Here is a 6,505-nt window from a genome sequence, read left to right on the forward strand (position 1 = left end):
GGTAAAGATGCTACAATAATAGAAGATTACAAGAAAATGGCATATTGTAATGTAATAAAAGTGCATTGAAAACACGATTCAAAATCACACAAACTTCAACCATTTTATTTTTCAAGGCTAAATCTTAATAGGACACATCCACAGATCAAACTGAAAAACATTTCTCCTCCAATTCTTTGTCTTCCTGACCTTTGTCAGCTCCAGTTTCTAAAATCATTCAGTACTGGTTATCTTGACACATAATCCACAACTCCACTTATTACACTTTGCTTGCAGCAATCATTTTACACTACAACATTTAGTAAGTAAAAACAACAACAGTCTCCTTGAGCTGAGGAGTTGTTAATAAAACTGCTCTGTGCTGAGTCTGCTTAATGACAGGAGGGTTTGTATGAATGCAGAAACTTTCATATAAAACAACTCTATTACCAGTTTGCTTCGGGTACAGGGAGTGGCAGTTTGATTATCCAGTGTCTGTACTGAATGATGCTACTTTAAGTGCTTGATGATTTGGTGGACTGCCTCTATGTGATTAAGAGACTGAAATAATGTTGTGCATGTTTCTCATCTTATCTGCTTGGCAACAAATGATTCCTTAAAACATCTTTAACGACTGAGCCTTTGCCTCAGGTTTGATGACTAAAATGGGTGGATTATATTAAAATCTATGATTATTCACTCCAAAATATTCTTAGACACAATAATAGATCATCCAATTAGGCTGCTTTTCAATGTAACATTGTGATGTTTAATATACTGAATTGAGGTTTGCAAATTTTAAAAGTTTAAATTACACTTTTAAACAGCATATTCCATTAATATTAATTACAAGGCACTGTATGCATGACACTATGATTTAACAGCTGAGCCCCCCTAAAGGTTTGAACCCAGAGTGGCCCCTGCTTCTGATCTTCATTTCTAGTCATGTAGAGGAATGTGCCATATTCATTCTATTTGGCTAATGTTTCCTCACTTTTAAGAGATTTCTGTTTGATAGCCCATAAAGCCCTGCTACATCTTAAATAGCAGACAAAATTATTGTAATGTAATAAAAGTGGATTGAAAATAAGATTCAAAGTCACACCAAGTTCAACTATTTTACTTTTCAAGGCTAAATCTTTATAGGATACGTCCACACGTCTTTATATAGAGTGCTGAGGATTTTTCCAGTTTTTTAAAAAAAAAATTAGTTCAAAGAGGAACAAACTCCCATTCCATTATTTTGGACAAATGTGGAAAAATCCATCCACATCCATCCATTTCTCTTAGCCAGCTAAAGTTGTAGCCTATCACAGTTGTAGTTTCTCATATTTAATTGCATTACCTATTACTTGCGGTGAGTGCTTACCTATTTGAAGTGCATTTCAAATATTTTTTTCTATGAGCAGAAAAAAACACAACATAAATTCAAGCTGTTGTTCTGTGCTGTTTACAGTCCAGCATTTTGATTTTATTTAGTAAATTAATATCTTTCAAATCTTCAGACATCAGTTTGCCTGCAACAGGCATTACAGGTTCTCTTATACTCCTGATGCACTGTAGCATTAAACTGTAAACCACAGGGAGACTGTGGATATTACAACTGCCAAGCAAAAGATTACACATTGAAGCTCTGGATGACATAATAGCTGAAAGTATTCATGCTTCATTTATTTAAAAAAGAGAAAGTAGAGCTTTGCTTTAGGCTGCTTTTGTTTATTTTTGTGTTCATTGAATACAGTCACCGAAGAAAGAAAAATGGTTATTTGTATAATTTTTACAGTTATTATGAATTATTATTAAAAAATTATTATTAGTGAAGTTGCAATGTGTTGGTAATTTCTTCTTCCTCAAGTTGGAGGCGCTGTGGGACCAACAAACAGCAGTCTTTTTCAATGGAAAGAAAGGAGAGAGAAGCTGTGTTGACGGTGTTATAAGCTGTACAAAACGTGATGTGTGAGTGTGTGTGCTGTGTGTATATTTCTGTGGAGAGGAGAAAGAGTATAAAAAGACTGGGTCCCGCTGTATTACTCAGGCTGCACTACAGCGTCTATTCACAGGCGCGATCCCACTACTGAGCGGCACGGGGGCTTTGACCTGCTCCGTTCCCGACCTGGGCCGGTGCACCCCTCCTTAGGCGACCTGGTGGTCCCGAGCTCCCCCAGGAGCACCATATCGATACCGAACTTAGTGCGGACACCCGATCGGCATAGTCCGCTGCAGCTCAGAGCTCCTGAGCTCAAACGATCCGCCAGCCTCAGCCTCCCGGTAGCTTGGATTACAGGCGCGCGCCACCGCACCCGGCGAGAAGTGCTCTCGTTCATGCAGGCTTTAAGGTGTCTACACGTGACGTCATCCGAGAGGGACGCTCTGCCCTCGCGGCACCTGCTCATTTAAAATAACATTATTATTATTCCAGAAATAAAAAAAAGCTAAAGGTAAAGATTAAATCTTAATGTTTCACATTACATAGTCAATTTAATTTCATTATATAGCGCCACACTGTAACAACCCAACACTGTCTCAAGGCGCTTCATATTGTAAGGTAAAGATGCTACAATAATAGAAGATTACAAGAAAATGGCATATTGTAATGTAATAAAAGTGCATTGAAAACACGATTCAAAGTCACACCAACTTCAACCATTTTATTTTTCAAGGCTAAATCTTAATAGGACACATCCACAGATCAAACTGAAAAACATTTCTCCTCCAATTCTTTGTCTTCCTGACCTTTGTCAGCTCCAGTTTCTAAAATCATTCAGTACTGGTTATCTTGACACATAATCCACAACTCCACTTATTACACTTTGCTTGCAGCAATCATTTTACACTACAACATTTAGTAAAGAAAAACAACAATGGTCTCCTTGAGCTGAGGAGTTGTTAATAAAACTGCTCTGTGCTGAGTCTGCTTAATGACAGGAGGGTTTGTATGAATGCAAAAACTTTCATATAAAACAACTCTATTACCAGTTTGCTTCGGGTACAGGGAGTGGCAGTTTGATTATCCAGTGTCTGTACTGAATGATGCTGCTTTAAGTGCTTGATGATTTGGTGGACTGCCTCTATGTGATCACCACGTCTCATCTGCTTTTAAACCCCAAAGCACGCTGGACCCCCGACAGAAGCAGAGTAACATAGTGTACGCTGCTAAGTGCCAGGAGGGTTGTTATGATTCATACATTTGGGAAACCAAACAACCTCTGGCGAAGCGGATGGCAAAACACAGAAGAGCTACCTCTTCAGGCCAGGACTCTGCAGTCTATTTACACCTACAGGCCAGTGGACACTCTTTCAATGATGAGGATGTACACATCCTGGACAGGGAGGAACTCCGGTTTGAGTGCGGAGTCAAGGAGGCCATTTACGTGAAAAGGGAAAGACCATCTCTGAATCGAGGAGGGGGCCTAAGGGTACATCTTTCGCCATCTTACAATGCTGTGATTGCAGCCATTCCCCAACTCTCTGTGAATGGTACTCATGGCCATTGATCAGTGGTCTTTGATCAGTGGGTTTTGGTCATTGGTCATGAGAATTTGCATAATTATGATGAAGGAACTGATCTCTTAGCCCATTGTTCCTTCAGTGGGCTGGTTTCAGTCATTATGCAAATGTACTGTTTATAAGATTGGGGAAACCTGCAGTCAGCTGAGACTGAAGAAGTCACTTGGATGAGTGACGAAACATTTCTCCCACAAAACTCTACGTCCAGATGAACAGAATCAACTTTTGGGGGTTCTTTAATGACTGAGCCTTTGCCTCTGGTTTGATGACCAAAGTCTTCACTTTAAAACAGGTGGATTATATTAAAATCTATGATTATTCACTCCAAATTATTCTTAGACACTATAATAGGTCATCTGACAAATTCAGCTGCTTTTCAATGTAACACTGTGATGTTTATTATACTGAAGATTCACGATTCAGGATTCAAGATTCTTTATTCGTCACATGCATAGTTATACAAGTACAACACGCAGTGAAATGTATCCTGACACGCTCTTGAACTGCAAAAGGGGAGAGAAGAACATTATATACATAAAGTGAATATATACATGGGGGAACTTTATGAGCATTAAGCATTAAGTACACACGTGACGTCATCTGGAACCAGTTTAGAAAGCCGTTAACAACATTATCTTTCAGCAATAATGACCTGACATTAGTGACAGTAAAAACGCCACAGGTTAACACGTTTAACACTAAATAAAGTGTTTTGTTGTGGAGTTTGTGTTCCCCCTCACAACGTCATTCAGTTACTGAAGAATAAACCTGTAATTATGGAAAGTTTTTTTTTTTTTTTATTGGAAACTGCTGAAAAGCAGCTTATGAGTCACATACAGTGCTTCGTGGTCAAAGCTGTCTCTAGTGTTACTGCTGGTTCGGTAAGCAATACCATTTTTTTAATAACGGTAAAAGATCACACACATAAATATGTGATGTTTTAATATTGCTTTTAATAGGGGAATCAATCAGTCATCTGGGAGCCTGTGGCAGAGTGCACATTTGGGGGTTTTTGTGTAATTTTGTTGAGATGACTGTGCAGGAAGAAGACCCAGATGAAACAGGTAGAGATTCAAAACACACGCAATGATGTCATTGTGATTCTGATGTTACTCTTTTCCTTTTACATACACAATCCATACAAGTAATCCTCTCCACACCTCGCTCTGACGACATTACTTATGTGACAAGTCTTTTTTGTATATCTGATACAGGCAGTGACTTCATTGCCTTCCCATGTAATAAACTTTGATATACGTACAAGATTAAAAAAAAAAGAGGGAAAATTCCTTCAGAGAGATCTCAAGTTACAACTTGAGAACATGTGGCAATGCGATGGCCTGCTTGCCTGACTGGCCTGTAAGTTACCTTTCTGTACTGCAGAAACGAAAGAAAAGGCCATCACAACATCTGGAAACTCCCTGGTTTGGTGTCCTTCTTCCTCCTTCAGTTGAAACGTGAATAATAGGCTGACCCATCTGTGAGTCCGAAGCCCACCTATGCATTAAGAACACACCATAAAATGAGTGATTGCAGCTCTGTTTCTAGGTGTCTTCTCCATGCCCGTCTTTGCTGGCTGATGTCTCAGTCATGGGACAATCCAGTCTGTCCCACTCTTTCTGTTTGTTACAAAGCCCCAGCTCTAAACTGGACAAGGACATTGACTTGTTTTTTAAGAGCAGTTAAAGTGCTAGTTTGTGTGAAATTTGGATAATTAAGTGAACTGTTAGCATTTTTCACATTCAACATCCTTGGAAGGAAGCTCGTGGGATGGTGAATGCAGGATCTCAGAAATGTTCACATAAAAGGAATTAATGTGGGCTCCAATTTCACCTCAGCTGGATGTCCAGGAGAAGGTTTGGACCAAGGTTTGTGGGCGAAACAGAGTGTAAATACTGAGGCTGTGATTTCTGTGACTACAGATGTGCAACAGACTACAGGATGTTTCAGTGGTTTTATGTTAAATCATAAAAATACACAAATATCAACACATACAAGTAAAGGTGTGCAGAGCTCCTCCTTTCTCTCTGATCATGGAGTTGTCTTCAGACCTCAGTCCTAGAGAGAATTTGTGGAGGGAGCTGAAGCTTTGAGTTGCGAAGCAGCAGCCAAGAAACCAAAATGATTCTGAGTTTCTCTGAAGAAGAGTGGCCCAAAATCCCTCCTGATGTGGCCAAACCTGGTGACCAACTACAAGAAATGTCTTACTGCTTGGCGCTGTTGGTAGTTGCCAACAAAGATTTCGCCACCAAGTCATGTTCTGTGACATGCAGACCAATTTATAACATTCATGTCATCTCTTTCCTTGGAAGTTTGGTTGATATTCTGTCTCTCTCCATCAAAATGAAACTAGTCTAAAAGATTGCTCACTTCCAAAGAAGTAAGCAATCTTGCAAATTCAATCAGGGGATCAAATAATTATTTCCCTCGTGTTTTTTCACATCGTGGATAGTGATTTTTTAGTAAAAGCAACCCCACATAAGTTTGTGTTTGTATGTATGTATTGTATGTTTATATAGCATCTAAGATCACATGACCCTACATATATCTCAGTGGGTTAGAACAAAACAACGGACAGATGATGCAGCTGTGCCACACATCAGTTCTTTCACTGCTATCTTGGCTAAGATTATTAGATAAAATTTTAATAATTTGTTTCATTTCCTGGTTAACTAGTTTAAAAGGAATTTCTTCACGCAAAGCTGGTTGAATGTCCCTGTTTAAGATCATGTGGGTACACCTCCTGGGGGCAAATGAGGTCAACTTATGTCAAGAGAGAAGCCAAATTTCAGAAGAAAACCATGAGTAATAAAAGAAGGAAGAAATATAAGATAACTATGTGCGGGTGTGTGGTTCATCTGCATGATAACCTACTCATGTGGACTTTTCCCATGATAAAAGAAGTCACACCTAACAAATGGATTAGACACATTTTCTCTTTTTAACTAATCTGCGAGGCGTTCAAAGACAAATCAAAAAAACATTAGTTAATAACCAGTCTCACAGCAGAGAGGCAAAA

Source organism: Aulonocara stuartgranti, assembly GCF_965226115.1.
Source record: "Aulonocara stuartgranti genome assembly, chromosome: 13".
Classification (NCBI taxonomy): Eukaryota; Metazoa; Chordata; class Actinopteri; order Cichliformes; family Cichlidae; genus Aulonocara; species Aulonocara stuartgranti.